Here is a 19,642-nt window from a genome sequence, read left to right on the forward strand (position 1 = left end):
ATATCGCAACAAGCAAGATGAGCATGGTCAAGTTGTCAGAAACAAGGCTCGTCTTGTTGCTCAAGGATACACTCAAGTTGAAGGAATTGACTTCGATGAAACATTTGCTCATGTGGCTAGGCTTGAAGATATACGCATACTGCTAGCCTATGCAAATCATCATAACATCCTTCTATATCAAATGGATGTGAAGAGCGCCTTTCTCAATGGCAAGATTGAAGAAGAAGTGTATGTTGCACAACCGCCTGGTTTTGAAGATCCAAAACATCCTAACATGGTTTACAAGCTCAACAAGGCACTGTATGGCCTCAAACAAGCCCCTCGTGCTTGGTATGACACACTCAAAGACTTCCTGAAGAGCAAAGGCTTCAAACCTGGTTCCCTGGATCCCACACTCTTCACGAAGACATATGATGGTGAACTGTTTGTGTGCCAAATATATGTGGATGACATTATCTTTGGCCGCACTAATCAGAAATATAGTGATGAGTTTGGATACATGATGCAAGAGCAATATCAGATGTCCATGATGGGTGAGCAGAAGTTCTTCCTTGGTCTTCAAATATGGCAACAGCGCAACGACATCTTCATATCTCAAGAGAAATACCTCAAAGATTGCCTAAAGAAGTTTGGAATGCAAGACTAGAAAGGTTATACGACGCCTATGCCTACCAAGAGTCATCTGGATTCTGACGCCAATGGTAAAGAGTTTGATCAAAAGGTATACCGCTCCATGATTAATTCTTTGCTTTATTTATGTGCATCTAGGCCAGATATCATGCTTAGTTTTTGCATGTGTGCCCGATTCCAAGGGGCACCAAAGGAATCGCATTAGTTAGCTATGAAGCGAATTCTTCAATATTTGGCTTACACCCTAACACTAGGATTATGGTATCCAAAGGGCTCAGAGTTTGACCTATTTGGATCCTCGGATGCTGATTATGCTGGTGACAAGGTGGATCGCAAGTCTACATCAGGCACATGTCACTTTCTGGGACAATCACTTGTATGTTGGTCTTCAAAGAAGCATAACTGTGTATCTCTCTCCACTTCTGAATCTAAATACATTTCTGCTGGATTTTGCCGCGCTCAGCTTCTATGCATGAAGCAAACACTCAAAGACTATGGCATTCATCTGAAGCTAGTGCCACTCTACTGCGACAATGAAAGCGCCATCAAGATCGCCAACAACTCAGTTCAGCACTCGAAGACAAAGCACATTCAGATCCGTCATCACTTTCTCAGAGATCATGTCATGAAGGAAGATATTGATATCATTCACGTCAACACTGAAGAGCAACTGGCAGATATCTTCACAAAGCACTTGGATGAGAAAAGATTTTGCAAGTTGTGGTGTGAGCTAAATATCTTGGAATCCTCAAATGTCCTGTGAACATGCACACATCCTAACACTTATGCATATTGATGACTTAGATGCGCAACACATGAAGTAACGTATATCTTCAAATAATGAAGACTTACACTCTAAGTGTGAAGACATTAACACGGAATTTGACTTCAGAGTACCACGATAATTGTGCGCCGTGTCTGGGTATAATACTTCCTATACGGTGGGTAACGCCACCACCAAACTTTTGTTTGGAGTATTTTCTGTTGGTGTTATATTTGCAAGGTCTTCGCAATTGGTTTGTCTTCAATAATAACATGGCTTCATGTTTGTCTTCTCTATATTGATTTGGTCTTATTTGGATATATTCATATATTTGCATTCTGTCCTCTACAACATTCACTTATAGCTATGTCTTCTCATTGGATCTTTTGAACTAAGTGAATGTGATCGGACCCTAACCTTTTTATGCTCCCGTCTCAAATCTATCTATCCAAATCATATGCATTCTGTTGAAACTGTCGAATGTCTTCGCCGCGTCCTTGTCAGCAGAAGATACAGTGACAAACATCAAATCTGTTTTAAAAGCTCAATCCTTTTTTCCTGAAACCCGAAGAAGCGGGAACGACCACCTGACAATCCAGGCGTATGTGGGAACGTGGAACAACCTCTAATAAGTTGCATGATCGCCACGTGTCCTTCAGATGTGAACCGCCAGGGGCACCTGCATAATAACGCTGCACCGTCCCTGTCCTTATAAATACTCACCACACCCCAGTCATTATGTCTTCTTCTACTTCTCTTCTTCGCGCAAACACTAGCGCCACCGCTAGCCCTCGACAACGCCGGCGATGAAGCGCTTAGCTGCCGCGACCTCACCAACGCCGTCATCACGCCGGCCGCGGACATCGTCTTCTCCGCCGTCGCCGTAGGTGTCCTCCGTCGCCAAGTTAGGGCACGGAAGATCGAACTGCTCGGCCTCATCTCCTATTCTGTCTAGCAATTCCTCGAGTGGTAAATAAAAACTCTTTTTATAGTCCTTTTGATCCGATAGATTCATTCTTTTCAACCACAAGTGGTTTCTGTTCCTACAGAGTTAGATCTTTCTTGTTCTGCATCTCATAGCATGCCTAGTATGTTCACTTATGCTTCACAAAGTAGTTAGATTCCTCACTTGTACTTATTCGTGGATTCGTACAAATCTGGAACCAACTCTCTACATATGAGTGAATGTCTTTGCACTATGAGGTCAATGTCTTCTAAACTGATTTATCTTCAAAATCTTCTAAGAATGCATATGACCTCTTCCCCTTCCCTCGCATCTCTAATGCTGTCACAGGTACATGTCCGTGGGAGAATCCCTTGGTTCTCATAGTCTGCATTCATTTGTAGAGTTCTTACAACATCACATAAATTCTCCTGAAGCCAGTTCCTGTCTGACCAGCAGACGGAAGACTTTGACAGTGTTGAAGCCTTTCAGTCTGAACTTCATGGCAACAGAAAAATCAGTCAGGAAGGGCGGCATACAACACCGTGAAAACAGTGCTAAGGACCTGCTACCGGATCTCTATGAGTTATACAAGTCAGATCCAGAAGAGACCTATGGAGAACGCAAGAACCCAATCCAATGGATTCGAAGACATTGGGCAGAGGAATGGTTCAAGTAGAGATTTGTCACCGACGAATATGCTGAAAAGAATGCCATCAAGGGCCCCTGGGGAGATATTATATACAAAGGTCTTCAGCCCAAGTCGAAATCCGAAGCTATTGCTCAAGGCTTCTACCCCTGCATGATTGGTGGACCTCAGCCTGCTAATGCCGACCCATCCTCTTTGTTATGGTGTCGTGAAGATTATCTCTTTAAGCGCAACTTCTAGTTTGCCAAAACTTCTACCAAAGAGAACAAGAAGTAACTAGGGCCGGACTTCAACCCCGGTCCCTTTGCTCCTCGTGCCGACAGCACACGCAATGCTGAACCCAATCTTGTTGGCCCCTTCTACAACTTAAAGGACTCATCACTCACATTCAGGTTCAAGGGGCAGCCGTGGATCACTCTACAGATGACGCTGATTCTGACGAAGCTCCTGCACCACCGAAGCCTGTGAAGCAAAAGAAACCAAAGGCTTCAAAGCTCTCCTCCGCACGAAAGGTCTCACGGGCGAAGCCTCTGGCCACTGCACCTCCTGAAGCCAGTGTGCAGTCTGAAGATCTCTCTCGCATCTCCAAGTCTGACAAGTTGAAGAAGCCCATGCAACCAACTGGTCAAGCATTGACCCCTGCTGCTGTTTTGAGAAACGAGAATGACGCCATTGATCTGTCTAGCGACGACAATCTTGGCGATGATGCTCTTGAGAAGCTGATGAAGAGCAAGCAAGAGGCGGAAATCTTCAATGATCTTCCCCTCTTTGATGTGGAGATCCTATACAAGTTTATTGATGGGTGGTTTGACAGGCCAGATCTCAGTTTTGATGATCTTTAACTCCCAATTGGCCTCGGCGTCTCTTTCCATGGAGCCATTGCTCCTGAGCTGGCTCTTGCACAAAAGATTGTTGAGCTGAAGCACAAGATTGATTATGAAAATGCTCATTTCAAGAAGCACACAGCCAAGCTCAATGTTGAAGACATTCAAAACTTCAAGGTCATGATGCATGAGCTCAAGGTGGTGTTCCACAAGAAACGAGAAGAAGCAAAAGGTTCTCATGAGCGCATGAAGAATCTTGCTACCAAATGTGTTCAAGGCTACAATGAAGCTAAAAAGCGCAAGGCTTTGGGGCGACCAGGCATCGACCCCAGAATGGCTGCCAAGAAGAAGAAGAAGCCTGTTGTGGCCCAACCAGAAGCATCAAGGCAGGAAGAACCTCGCATTGTCTTCCCGGCCAGTATGACAGGCTCAAAGCCTAAGGTCCCCACAGTGGCTTCGAAACTCAAGAAAACAAGGGCAGCTGAAGCCGAAGCCCGCAAGCACAAGACCAAGCACACCACTGACGATGCTCCGCCAACCAAGAAGAGAAAGACAAAGAAGAGAGACCGGGCTGCTCCCACAGAGCCCCTTGTCGTCGAGCCAATCTCAGTGGCTCGTCCTGCGTCTGAACATCGTGAGCGCCAGTTGATCGTTCATGAGCCTGCTTCCATAGAGGCTCCAATAATTGAAGACATTCCAGCTGTTGACCCCACCGCAGCTGAAGACATTGGTCATCAAGACAATGTTGAAGATGATGAAGTCCTTCCTCAGATCGAACACAATGTGGTATCATCGCTTATTCTCACGAATAGTGAACTCATCAGCATTGGTCGTCCATTGACGCCAATTGCTCAGGATGACTCATGGGCTAATCAGCCTCAAGAATCCCCTCATGATTAAGAAACACCAGTTACTCCCCCAACCCAGGTCACCACTCTTCTGCACCACCGAACCTCAACGACGACCCTGCTGCTTCACCTACTCCTCATGGGAACGAGTAGAAGCTCCATGTCTTCAAACCTTTTTGGTCATTACTGACAAAAGGGGGAGAAGCATATGAGTTGATAGTCTTCAAGCGGGTCCATATGGATGGTTGCTTTACTTTTGCTAGATTTGCCAAGTGCTTACAACTCTCGCTTTTGATACATTTGGTTCGTTTTGAGTTGTAACACTTAAACTTGATGGTCGTCTGCTACCTTTTTCGACACTATGTGATGTGATGATAAATTCTGCATGCGCGACGATAAATTCCGCACGAAGTCATTTTGCAAACGTCCATTTTTCATTATGCATGTCATTATCTTCGTTATATCCTTTCATGCATGATGAATTGTCTTCATAAGTAGAAGAGGAGCTCCGCAAGTACAACCTGCCATGTGCATTTGCATTCAAAAGCAAAATACTTATATGCACATCTTCAGGGGGAGCCTTCCTGCTACTTACGAAGACAATACCTAAAACCTTTACAATTTCACATACTTTTATCCCCGTTGAAAACTTCAACCAGTTTGTCATCAATCACCAAATAGGGGGAGATTGTAAGTGCATCTAGTGCCACCCCTAGTTGGTTTTGGAGTATTGACGACAAACCTGGTTGAGGGACTAATGTGTTTGTGAGAATTGCAGGATAACACAGGTAGTAGTCCCTCATTGATTCGGTTTTCCTACCGGAGATGACCCCTAAAAATGTATGAAGACATTGAAGACAAAGGTGGTATGTGAAGATATTCACATTGAAGACTATGACAAGAGAAGACATTGAGTGAAGACTATGGAGCGCGAAGACTTAGTTGTTTCGTTGTTTCCTTATCTTCTTTGTTGAGTCATAGGAACCACCGTACTGTTAAGTGGGGTCCCAATGAACAAAGTCAGAGTGACTGAAGTGATGCTTAACCAAAATCCTATGTCTTCGAGCGAAGACAATGAGAGAAAATCTTATCCAGAGCTGGATGAGTCAGCTTTACTTGTAGCCCAAGTAAAGTTGCCGCGTGTGTTTGAAATCTGACCGTTGGAACATGTGTCAGTTCCTTAGTGACCTAGGGTCATTTCAGACAAATAAGGTCGGGTTGCCTAGTGGCTATAAATAGCCCACCCCCTACACCATAAATTGGTTGGCTGCTCAGAGTTAGTGCACGGATTTTGTCTTTTGAGAGCAACCCACCTCGAAGCCTTTGAGAGAGAAATCCTTGCGAGGACAAAGCCCTAAACACCCAGAGCCAAAGAGTGTTAGGCATCACTAAAGTCTTCCTGTCTGTGTGATCTAAAGACTTGTTGCACTTGAGGACTGTGAATCCTCCAGCCGGTTAGGCGTCGCGTTCTGAGCATCCAAGAGTCATTGTGGATCGCCGGTGAACGAAGTCTGTGAAGGTTTGGAAGTCTCCCTTGAAGACTTACTAGAGTGATTGGGTGGGGACTAGGTGTCCTTAGCTCAAGGGGAATAAGGTGAAGACACGGTGTTTTGAGTTAAATCTCAGCCTCCCTAACCAGACGTACGGTTGTCACAGCAACTGGAACTGGTCCAACAAATCATTGTCTTTAACGAGCAACTGGTTCTATCCTTCCCATCTCTTTATTTACAGTTGGTCCTTGTGAAGTCATTGCCTGTTTGCATTATCTATTTGTCTTCACTGTGTGACTGCTTGTTCTGATTGGCTTCATACTGTCTTCCATCCTGATTCATACTGCCTAGCTGCTATTAGTCTTTGTGCTTTCACTTCATTGAATACTTGACTATGGCTTTCCTAGTGTAGTCTACCTTCCGCTGCATGTTAATAGGTTCATTTCTGCCGATTGTCTTCGAAACTTCCATGTTTTGAAGACTTCCATAAAAATCGCCTATTCACCCCCCCTCTAGTCGATCACTAGCACTTTCAATTGGTATCAGAGCAAGGTACTCCCTTGTTCTGTGTGATTTGGTTTAACCACATGGAGTTTTAGCTATGTCGACTCCAGGGATAATCAAAGTCTCTGCTGCATGCCCCGTCTTCGATGGAACTGAATATCACTACTGGAAGAATAAGATGCGCATGCATCTTGAAGCCATTGATGTCGACCTCTGGTATGTCGTCAAGAATGGCGTCCCCAAGGCTGGTGAAGGTGTCACCGCTGCTGATGTCAAGAAGTTCGTTCAACTGGATTCCACTGCCAAGAACATCATATGTGGTCATCTGACCAAAGGGCAGTATGGCCGTGTGACTACTCTAGAAACATCTAAGCTAGTCTGGGACTGGCTCTCCAAGGTCAACGAAGGCGTCTCAACCCAGAGAGATCAAAAGATCAGTGTCCTTCACAACCTCGTCAACTGCTTCAAGAGAAACGACAATGAGAATGTTCAGCTCACGTTTGATCGCCTCACTAACATCCCAAATGAGCTCCAAGCTCTCGGCGCTACTGAGATCACCAAGCATGAAATCGTCAAGACACTCCGAGATCACTTGACAACTCATTTGACACCCTAGCCCTGATGATTCAAGAACGCCCTGACTTCAAGAGACTCGATCCGTCTGACATACTTGAAAGGCTCAACACACATGAGTTTCAGCTTTCTGAGAAAAGAGATATCTATGGTCCCAACTATGGCCGAACTCGTGCCTTGAAGGCAAAAGCTGTTTCCTCATCTGAAGAAGAATCCGACTGCATTTCTGATGATCCTGAAGACATTGGAAGGGAGCTTGCTATGCTTGTGAAGAAGTTCCAAAAATTCACCAAGAAGAAAGGCTTCAGAAAGTCTTCACGATCCAGCTCAAGGAATGATGAAGCTTCTGCTCATGACTACAAGAGGAGAACATAAGGCGTCTCAACCTAGAGAGATCAAAAGATCAGTGTCCTTCACAACCTCGTCAACTGCTTCAAGAGAAACGACAATGAGAATGTTCAGCTCACGTTTGATTGCCTCACTAACATCCCAAATGAGCTCCAAGCTCTCGGCGCTACTGAGATCACCAAGCATGAAATCGTCAAGACACTCCGAGATCACTTGACAACTCATTTGACACCCTAGCCCTGATGATTCAAGAACGCCCTGACTTCAAGAGACTCGATCCGTCTGACATACTTGAAAGGCTCAACACACATGAGTTTCAGCTTTCTGAGAAAAGAGATATCTATGGTCCCAACTATGGCCGAACTCGTGCCTTGAAGGCAAAAGCTGTTTCCTCATCTGAAGAAGAATCCGACTGCATTTCTGATGATCCTGAAGACATTGGAAGGGAGCTTGCTATGCTTGTGAAGAAGTTCCAAAAATTCACCAAGAAGAAAGGCTTCAGAAAGTCTTCACGATCCAGCTCAAGGAATGATGAAGCTTCTGCTCATGACTACAAGAGGAGAACATGCCACAAGTGCAAGAAACCTGGTCACTACATCTCTGAGTGTCCGCAGTGGGACAATGAGAAGAAGAAGAAGAAGAAGAGCAAGGAATATGATTCTGACGACAAGAAGAAGAAGAAATACTCAAAGTCTTCTTCCAAGTGTTCCTCAAAGTCTTCATCACACAAGAAGAGCTCATCTGGCAAGGCTCATGCGTTTGTTGGCAAGGAAATGGATTCAGAGGAGGAGTCTGCTTCTGAGGAGGCAGAGGTGGAGTCTGAGGAGGAGTCCGATTCTGGCATTGCATGTTTGGCTACAACCTACGTTGCCAAGTCCATCTTCAACACTGAAGACAATGACTTCGTCACTGATGCCGATACTAATGACAAGGACAACTCCGCTCCCACATATTGCTTCATGGCACGCGGTGCCAAGGTAAACTCACGCAATACTCACTATCAAACATCCAGTGAAGATGACTCTGATTGTAATTCCAAACCCAGCTAAAAAACACTTGCTAAAATTGCAACTGAACAACAGAAAGCTATGGAACATATTCAAAAACTGTTAGACAAAAGCGATGACCTGTTGGACACTGAAATGACTCGATCTTAGTCCTTAATTGAAGACATAAAAAATCTTCATGTTAAGTATGAGGAACTTGAAAGTCATCATGAAACGCTCTAAACAACTCATGAAAATCTTTCCTACAGTTATCTTCAAAGGAAGCAAAAACTTGAGAAATTGAGAGCGGCTCATAAAGATCTTCAAAAGGAAAATGAGTCACTTTGCGCTGAACAGATCAGTCCCGCTCAGGAAGGATTTGAACCACCATGTCTTAAATGCCTTGAGCGTGATAACGCTACTTCTGTTGCTGAATGTTCTACTACTGCTACTGTTGCAATATCTTCAACTGTTGATGTGGAAACTAACCCCTCTGCTGAGTATGCCGCTGCTATTGCTGATGAAAATGCTAGGTTGAAGACATTGCTTGAAATAGGGATGCACAAAAGTCTCAAAGGGCATCAGACACTATGTGATGTCCTCAAAAGGCAGATTCTAAACCGAAACCCTAGGAAAGAGGGTGTTGGGTTCGAAAGGAAAATGAATGTAGATGGCTCTTACTGGAAACCTGAGCAGTACCCCAAAACCACATGGGTTACTGCAAAGGAACCTTCAGTGGATCCATCCACCCTATCTGGCTTCACTTGTGCTAATCCCATCGTTATTGATGAATCCTTTGATGCAAACTATAAACTGTTTAAGAATCAGAATGGTGAAGTGTTTGCCAGGTATATCGGTACTAACTGCAGGAATGGGCCACCTATGAAGAAAGTCTGGGTGCCGAAAAGGTGTCTGGAGAATCTTCCTGTGAATGTCGTCATGACACCACAAGGCGGGAAGACAAACCCCATACCACATGCTTCATATGGTCCAAAGGCTTCATATAGACAGAGGACCCACCTGAGTCGCACTAACACAAATGTTTTGCAGGGAAACCATACTCAGGCCTATGAATATGAGCGTGTTTCATCAAACCGCCATGTTCATAAGACCCAGAACTACTCTGCTTATTCTTATGAGTACTATTCTCCACCTGCAAGACTATTTGCTAGGGCTCCAAAGCCAAAGTTCTCAGATGCTGCACTTAGACTCATTGCTTCGAAGCCACCCTTGAAGATGTGGGTGGCTAAGAAAGCTTAACTCTCTTTTGCAGGGAAAGGTCTCCAGCCGAAAATCAAATGCGTCTGAAGTTATTGCTGGGGACCTAAAACATCTTATAGGGCGTAAGATCAAATGCCCAAATGGTCTTATTATATATTTTGTTCATGAGTCGCTTGCTACTTGTCCTATCATTCCTAACCTCGATCTAAGCTTTAATAATCCTCTTGCTCGTCAAATGTTTATGCTTCACAATGCTCTTCGTGAAGCCTATCCCCCTAACTGCACTGTAGGGTATGACACCAGCTGCTTCAGAATGGATTATTGACAGTGGATGTACTAATCACATGACTAGCAAACGAAGTCTTCTCATGGATTCAACCCTACGTCCATCTGACAAAAGTCACATCACATTTGCTGATACAGGTAAAAGCAAGGGATTGGGTCTAGGTAGAGTTGCAATCTCAAAGGATCAACACATGGATAAAGTGATGCTTGTTGAATCCCTTGGTTTCAACTTAATGTCTGTCTCAATGCTTTGCGATTTGAACATGATTGTGATATTTGGAAAATATCGTTGCCTTGTTCTAATGGAATCTGACAAGTCTCTAGTCTTTGAAGCGTATCAGAAAGATGATTTGTACATGGTAGATTTCTCAATAGGACCACAGCTTGCCGTATGTCTTCTTGCAAAAGCTTCAGAATGCTGGCTCTAGCATCGGAGGCTAGGTCATGCTGGCATGAAGAACCTGCATACTCTTGCAAAGAAGAAGCACGTCATAGGCATCGAGGGCGTCAAGTTCAAGAAGGATCACTTATGCGGTGCCTGCGAAGCTAGAAAGATGACGAGGGCCAAGCATCCCTCGAAGACAATCATGACAACGACTCAACCCTTCGAACTGCTACACATGGACCTCTTCGGCCCTACTCACTACTCTACCCTTACTACTACTGCTTATGTCTATGGCTTTGTCATTGTTGATGATTATTCAAGATATACATGGGTGCATATAATCCTCTACAAGACTGAAGTGCAGGATGTCTTCAGACGCTTTGCCAATCGAGCCATGAACAACTATGGCGTAAAGATCAAGCACATCAGAAGTGACAATGGCACTGAATTCAAGAACACCGGCCTCGACACTTATCTTGATACATTGGGAATCACTCATGCGTTCTCAGCTCCGTACACGCCGCAGCAGAATGGCATCGTGGAACGCAAGAACAGAACACTCATACGATGCTCGATGAATACAAGACACGAAGAAAGTTCTGGCCTGAAGCTATTGATACTGCATGCCATGTCGTCAACCGTGTTTATCTTCACAAGCTTCTGAAGAAAACATCCTATGAACTCCTCACTGGTAAGAAGCCAAATGTCAGTAACTTTAGAGTATTTGGTGCTAGGTGCTGGATCAAGGATCCACATCACACTTCAAAATTTGCACCGAAAGCACATGAAGGTTTTATGCTTGGTTACGGAAAGGATTCGCACTCCTACAGAGTCTTCAACCTCTTTCACTATAAAGTGGTTGAAACTGTGGATGTGCGGTTCGATGAGACTAATGGCTCGCAAAGAGAGCACCTACCAAATGTGCTAGATGAAATTCCACCCAGTGAATCCATCAAGCTTATGGGAACTGGAGAAATCATACCGTCTGAAGTACAGCCTGAAGAGGAACTTATCATCTCTGCACCTAATCAACCTGAAGACAATGCTCATCCTGAAGACAATCCATCAAACGATGACAATGATCAGCAAGAGCAAAATCTTCGTCCAGTTCATCCTCGTGTTGCAAATGAAGTACAGATTGAGAAGATAATTGATAGCATCAATGCACCTAGACCACTCACTCGTTCAAGGGCAACACAACTAGCAAACTTCTATGGGCACTTTGCATTCGTCTCAATATCTGAACCCAAGAAAGTTGATGAAGCCTTCATGGAACCTGAATGGATTCAAGCTATGCAAGAAAAGCTTCAACAGTTTGAGCTGAATAATGTATGGGAACTGGTCAAGCGTCCTGATCCTCATAAACACAATATCATAGGCACTAAATGGATATATCACAACAAGCAAGATGAGCATGGTTAAGTTGTCAGAAACAAGGCTCGTCTCGTTGCTCAAGGATACACTCAAGTTGAAGGAATTGACTTCGATGAAACATTTGCTCATGTGGCTAGGCTTGAAGCTATACGCATACTGCTAGCCTATGCAAATCATCATAACATCCTTCTATATCAAATGGATGTGAAGAGCGCCTTTCTCAATGGCAAGATTGAAGAAGAAGTGTATGTTGCACAACCGCTTGGTTTTGAAGATCCAAAACATCCTAACATGGTTTACAAGCTCAACAAGGCACTGTATGGCCTCAAACAAGCCCGTCGTGCTTGGTATGACACACTCAAAGACTTCCTGAAGAGCAAAGGCTTCAAACCTGGTTCCCTGGATCCCACACTCTTCACGAAGACATATGACGGTGAACTGTTTGTGTGCCAAATATATGTGGATGACATTATCTTCGGCTGCACTAATCAGAAATACAGTGATGAGTTTGGATACATGATGCAAGAGCAATATCAGATGTCCATGATGGGTGAGCTGAAGTTCTTCCTTGGTCTTCAAATACGACAACAACGCAACGACATCTTCATATCTCAAGAGAAATACCTCAAAGATTGCCTGAAGAACTTTGGAATGCAAGACTACAAAGGTTATACGACGCCTATGCCTACCAAGAGTCATCTGGATTCTGACGCCAATGGTAAAGAGTTCGATCAAAAGGTATACCGCTCCATGATTGGTTCTTTGCTTTATTTATGTGCATCTAGGCCAGATATCATGCTTAGTGTTTGCATGTGTGCCCGATTCCAAGGGGCACCAAAGGAATCGCATTAGTTAGCTGTGAAGCGAATTCTTCGATATTTGGCTCACACCCCAACACTAGGATTATGGTATCCAAAGGGCTCAGAGTTTGATCTAGTTGGATTCTCGGATGCTGATTATGCTGGTGATAAGGTGGATCACAAGTCTACATCAGGCACATGTCACTTTCTGGGACGATCACTTGTGTGTTGGTCTTCAAAGAGGCATAACTGTGTATCTCTCTCCACTGCTGAATATGAATACATTGCTGCTGGATCTTGCCGCGCTCAGCTTCTATGGATGAAGCAAACACTCAAAGACTATGGCATTCATCTGAAGCTAGTGCCACTCTACTGCGACAATGAAAGTGCCATCAAGATCGCCAACAACTCAGTTCAGCACTCGAAGACAAAGCACATTCAGATCCGTCATCACTTTCTCAGAGATCATGTCATGAAGGAAGATATTGATATCACTCACATCAACACTGAAGAGCAACTGGCAAATACCTTCACAAAGCCCTTGGATGAGAAAAGGTTTTGCAAGTTGCGGTGTGAGCTAAATATCTTGGAATCCTCAAATGTCCTGTGAACATGCACACATCCTAACACTTATGCATATTGATGACTTAGATGTGCAACACACGAATTAACGTATATCTTCAAATAATGAAGACTTACACTCTAAGTGTGAAGACATTAACGCGGAATTTGACTTCAGGGCGCCACGATAATTGTGCGCCGTGTCTGGGTCTAATACTTCCTATACGGTGGGTCACGCCGCACCAAACTTTTGTTTGGATTATTTTCTGTTGGCATTATATTTGCAAGGTCTTCGCAATTGGTTTGTCTTCAATAATAACATGGCTTCATGTTTGTCTTCTCTATATTGATTTGGTCTTATTCGGATATATTCATATATTTGCGTTCTTTCCTCTACAACATTCACTTATAGCTATGTCTTCTCAGTGGATCTTTTGAACTAAGTGAATGTGATCGGACCCTAACCTTTCTATGCTCCCGTCTCAAATCCATCTATCCAAATCATATGCATTCTATTGAAACTGTCGAATGTCTTTGCCGCGTGCTTGTTAGCAGAAGATAAAGAGACAAACATCAAATTTGTTTTAAAAGCTCAATCCTTTTTGCCTGAAAACCGGAGAAGCGGGAACGACCACCCAACAATCTAGGCATATGTGGGAACATGGAACAACCTCCAATAAGTTGCATGATCGCCACGTGTCCTTCAAATGTGAACCGCCAGGGGCACCTGCGTAATAACGCTGCGCCGTCCCTGTCTTATAAATACTCACCACACCCCAGTAATTATCTCTTCTTCTACTTCTCTTCCTCGCACAAACCCTAGTGCCACTGCTAGCCCTCGACGACACCGACGACGAAGCGCTTAGCTGCTGCGACCTCACCGACGCCGTCATCACGCCGGCCGCGGACATCGTCTTCTCTGCCATCACCGTAGGTGTCCTCCGTCGCGAAGTTAGGGCACGGAAGATCGAACTGCTCGGCCTCATCTCCTATTCCGTCTAGAAATTCCTCGAGTGGTAAATAAAAACTCTTTTTACAGTCCTGCGTCTGAACATTGTGAGCCCCAGTTGATCGTTCATGAGCCTACTTCCACAGAGGCTCCAGTAGTTGAAGACATTCCAGCTGTTGACCCCACCGTAGCTGAAGACATTGGTCATCAAGACAATGTTGAAGATGATGAAGTCCTTCCTCAGATCGAACACAATGTGGTATCATCGCTTGTTCTCACGAACAGTGAACTCATCAGCATTGGTCGTCCATTGACGCTAATTGCTCAGGATGACTCATGGGCTGATCACCCTCAAGAATCCCCTCGTGATGAAGAAACACCAGTTACTCCCCCAATCCAGGTCACCACTCTTCTGCACCACCAAACCTCAATGACGACCCTGCTGCTTCACCTACTCCTCATGGGAACGAGTAGAAGCTCCATGTCTTCAAACCTTTTTGGTCATTACTGACAAAAGGGGGAGAAGCATATGAGTTGATAGTCTTCAAGCGGGTCCATATGGGTGGTTGCTTTACTTTTGCTACATTTGCCAAGTGCTTACAACTCTCGCTTTTGATACATTTGGTTCATTTTGAGTTGTAACACTTAAACTTGATGGTCGTCTGCTACCTTTTTCGACACTATGTGATGCGATGATAAATTCCGCATGTGCGATGATAAATTACGCACGAAGTCATTTTGCAAACGTCCATTTTTCATTATGCATGTCATTATCTTCGTTATATCCTTTCATGCATGATGAATTGTCTTCATAAGTAGAAGAGGAGCTCCGCAAGTACAACCTGCCATGTGCATTTGCATTCAAAAGCAAAATACTTATATGCACATCTTCAGGGGGAGCCTTTCTGCTACTTACAAAGACAATACCTAAAACCTTTACAATTTCACATACTTTTATCCCCGTTGAAAACTTCAACCAGTTTGTCATCAATCACCAAAAAGGAGGAGACTGTAAGTGCATCTAGTGCCACCCCTAGTTGGTTTTGGAGTATTGACGACAAACCTGGTTGAGGGACTAATGTGTTTGTGAGAATTGCAGGATAACACAGGTAGTAGTCCCTCATTGATTCCGTTTTCCTACCGAAGATGACCCCTAAAAATGTATGAAGACATTGAAGACAAAGGTGGTATGTGAAGATATTCACATTGAAGACTATGACAAGAGAAGACATTGAGTGAAGACTATGGAGCGCGAAGACTTAGTTGTTTCGTTGTTTCCTTTTCTTCTTTGGTTAGTCATAGGAACCACCGTACTGTTAAGTGGGGTCCCAGTGAACAAAGTCGGAGTAACTGAAGTGATGCTTAACCAAAATCCTATGTCTTCGACCGAAGACAATGAGAGCAAATCTTATCCAGAGCTGGATGAGTCAGCTTTACTTGTAGCCCAAGTAAAGTTGCCGCGTGTGTTTGAAATCTGACCATTGGAACACGTGTCAGTTCCTTAGTGACCCAGGGTCATTCGGACAAATCAGGTCGGGTTGCCTAGTGGCTATAAATAGCCCACCCCCTACACCATAAATTGGTTGGCTGCTCAGAGTTAGTGCACGGCTTTTGTCGTTTGAGAGCAACCCACCTCGAAGCCTTTGAGAGAGAAATCCTTGCGAGGACAAAGCCCTAAAGACCCAGAGCCAAAGAGTGTTAGGCATCACTGAAGTCTTCCTGTCTATGTGATCTAAAGACTTGTTACACTCGAGGACTGTGAATCCTCCAGCCAGTTAGGCATCGCGTTCTGAGCATCCAAGAGTCATTGTGGATTGCCGGTGAATTAAGTCTGTGAAGGTTTGGAAGTCTCCCTTGAAGACTTACCAGAGTGATTGGGCGAGGAGTGGGTGTCCTTAGCTCAAGGGGAATAAGGTGAAGACACGGTCTTCTGAGTTAAATCCCAGCCTCCCTAACTAGACGTACAGTTTTCACAGCAACTGGAACTGGTCCAACAAATCATTGTCTTCAAGGAGCAACTCGTTCTATCCTTCCCATCTCTTTATTTACAGTTGGTCCTTGTGAAGTCATTGCCTATTTGCATTATCTATTTGTCTTCACTGTGTGACTGCTTGTTCTGATTGGCTTCATACTGTCTTCCATCCTGATCCATATTGCCTAGCTGCTATTAGTCTTTGTGCTTTCACTTCATTGAATACTTGACTATGGCTTGCCTAGTGTGGTCTACCTTCCACTGCATGTTAATAGGTTCATTTTTGTCGATTGTCTTCGAAACTTCCATGTTTTGAAGACTTTCATAAAAATTGCCTATTCTCCCCCTCTAGTTGATCACTAGCACTTTCACTACCTATTGATGATAGCTTTCCTGATGAACAATTAAATGTCACAAATGCTTCTCGTACTGCTGCATGGTATGCTGATTATGCTAATTACATTTTTGCTAAATTTATACCACCTAGTTTCACATACTAGCAAAAGAAAAAGTTCTTCTATGATTTAAGACATTACTTCTGGGATGAACCACATCTTTATAAAGAAGGAGTAGATGGTGTTATTAGACGTTGTGTACCTGAGCATGAACAGGAACAGATCCTACGCAAGTCTCACTCGAAGCCTATGGAGGACACCATGCTGGAGATATAACTGCACATAAGGTATTGCAATCCGGTTTTTATTGGCCTACTCTCTTCAAGGATGCCCGTAAGTTTGTCTTGTCTTGTGATGAATGTCAAAGAATTGGTAATATTAGTAGACGTCAAGAAATGCCTATGAATTATTCACTTGTTATTGAACCATTTGATGTTTGGGGCTTTGATTATATGGGACCTTTTCCTTCCTCTAATGGGTATACACATATTTTAGTTGTTGTTGATTACGTTACTAAGTGGATAGAAGCTATTCCAACTAGTAGTGCTGATCATAACACCTCTATTAAGATGCTTAAAGAAGTTATTTTTCCGAGGTTTGGAGTCCCTAGATATTTAATGACTGATGGTGGTTCACATTTTCTTCATGGTGCCTTTCGTAAAATGCTTGCTAAGTATGATGTTAATCATAGAATTGCATCTCCTTATCACCCACAGTCTAGTGGCCAAGTAGAATTAAGCAATAGAGAGCTTCAATTAATTTTGCAAAAGACTGTTAATAGATCTAGAAAGAATTGGTCCAAGAAACTTGATGGTGCATTATGGGCCTATAGAACTGCATACAAAAATCCTATGGGTATGTATCCTTATAAAATGGTTTATGGTAAAGCTTGTCACTTACCTCTCGAACTAGAACATAAGGCATACTGGGCTATTAAAGAGCTCAACTATGACTTCAAACTTGCCGGTGAGAAGAGGCCTTTTGACATTAGCTCACTTGATGAATGGAGAACCCAAGCCTATGAAAATGCCAAGATGTTTAAAGAAAAAGTTAAAAGATGGCATGACAAAATGATACAAAAGCGTGAGTTCAATGTGGGTGATTATGTATTGCTATACAACTCTCGTTTAAGATTTTTTTGCAGGAAAACTTCTCTCTAAATGGGAAGGCCCTTACGTCATCGAGGAGGTCTATCATTCCGGTGCCATAAAAATCAACAACTTAGAAGGCACAAATCCGATGGTGGTGAACGGTCAAAGAATCAAACATTATATCTCAGGTAATCCGATAAATGTTGAAACTAATATTATTGAAACCGTAACCCCGGAGGAATACATAAGGGACACTTTCCCGAACGTTTCAGACTCCGAAAAGGAATAGGTATGTGGTTCGGTAAGTAAACCGACTCCAAAACCATTCTAATGGTAATTTTTATCCGTTTTGGAATATTTTGAAAAATAGGAAAATAAGAAGCAGACCGGAAAGGACATAGGGCTTCCACGAGGGTGGAGGGCGCACCCTACCCCCTGGGCGCGCCCCCTGCCTCGTGGGCATCTCGTCTGCTCTCCGGACCCCGTTTTCTTGCACGATACTTCTTTTGGTCGGTAAAAAATCATTATATAATCTCCTGAAGGTTTTGACCACCGTATCACGCAAAAATGTCCTGTTCTTGTTTCGAGCTATTTTCTGCCAGGGTTGTCAAGGCCAAGCATCATGTCGTCTCCCTCCTCCTCCAACAATGAGGGCAATGATGCTTGGCTAATGAAGATAGAGCTAAAGAGAGAAGAACCCGGAGAGATCAACAAGGATGATGGGATCAAGAAGGCCATGGGGGATCAAGTTCCGACAATAGCAGAACAAGACATCCTTCCACCTCACCACAATCTCTTTACCCCAACGGAGATTGAGGCTTTCAAGATGATTGAGTTAGCTCGTATTCAAAACAAGTATCTCACAAGTGAAAATATTTTGTTGAAGGAGCATATCATCGCACTCAAGGGCGGGCATTATCCGCTAATTGGAGGATCTCTTATGCTCGATGTGCGACTACCCATCATCACCAACACCTTCTTCACCAACAAAGGAGAACTGAGCATCGGGTATGGGAACTCCCCTTGGCAACTGCCAAGCTTGGGGGAGTGCCCCGGTATCGTATCACCATCACTTTTACCTTTACCGTTTTTCTTAGTTCGATCCTTTTGATAATATCTTTATCTAGTAGAATAAAGTTTTAGTATGATCTAGTTGTGAGTTTTGCTTTATGATCTTCCTATGTAATCGAGTCCGTGAGCTATATATAATAAAGTTTAGTGTTGAGTCAAGGGCTCTATTATTTTGCTATGATCTTGAGGGAATAAAATAAAAAAAGAGAAGAAATAAAAAGAAATAAAGAGATCATATGGATCTTATGGAGAGTAATGACTTCACATATAAGAGTATGATGAATATAAATTGTTGAGAGTTGACAAACATAGTTTTGGTCATCGTTGCAATTAATAGGAAGTAATAAGAAAGAGAGGTTCACATATAAATATACTATCTTGGACATCTTTTATCATTGTGAGCACTCATTAAAGTATGACATGCTAAAGAGTTGACGTTGGACAAGGAAGACAACGTAATGGGTCATGTTTTCTTACATCTGAGATAAATTATATTGTCATGGATCATCCAACATGTTGAGATTGCCTTTCCCTCTCATTCTAGCCAATTTCTTTGCACCAAGTAGAGATACTACTTGTGCTTCCACATATCCCTAAACCCATTTTTGCCATGAGAATCCACCATACCTACCTATGGATTGAGTAAGATCCTTCAAGTAAGTTGTCATCGGTGCATGCAATAAAAATTGCTCTCTAAATATGTATGACTTATTAATGTGGATAAAAAAAGCTTTATACGATCTTGTGATGTTGAAGAAATAAAAGTGACAGACTGCATAATAAAGGTCTATATCACAAGTGGCAATATAAAGTGACGTTCTTTTTCATTAAGATTTTGTGCATCCAACCACAAAAGCGCATGACAACCTCTGCTTCCCTCTACGAAGGGCCTATGTTTTACTTTTATCTTCTACCTTATATAAGAGTCATGGTGATCTACACCTTTCCTTTTTACATTTTATCCTTTGGCAAGCACAATG

This window comes from Triticum urartu, chromosome 1A (assembly GCF_056163025.1).
Source record: "Triticum urartu cultivar PI428250 chromosome 1A, HENAU_Tu73, whole genome shotgun sequence".
In the NCBI taxonomy this organism is placed as follows: Eukaryota; Viridiplantae; Streptophyta; class Magnoliopsida; order Poales; family Poaceae; genus Triticum; species Triticum urartu.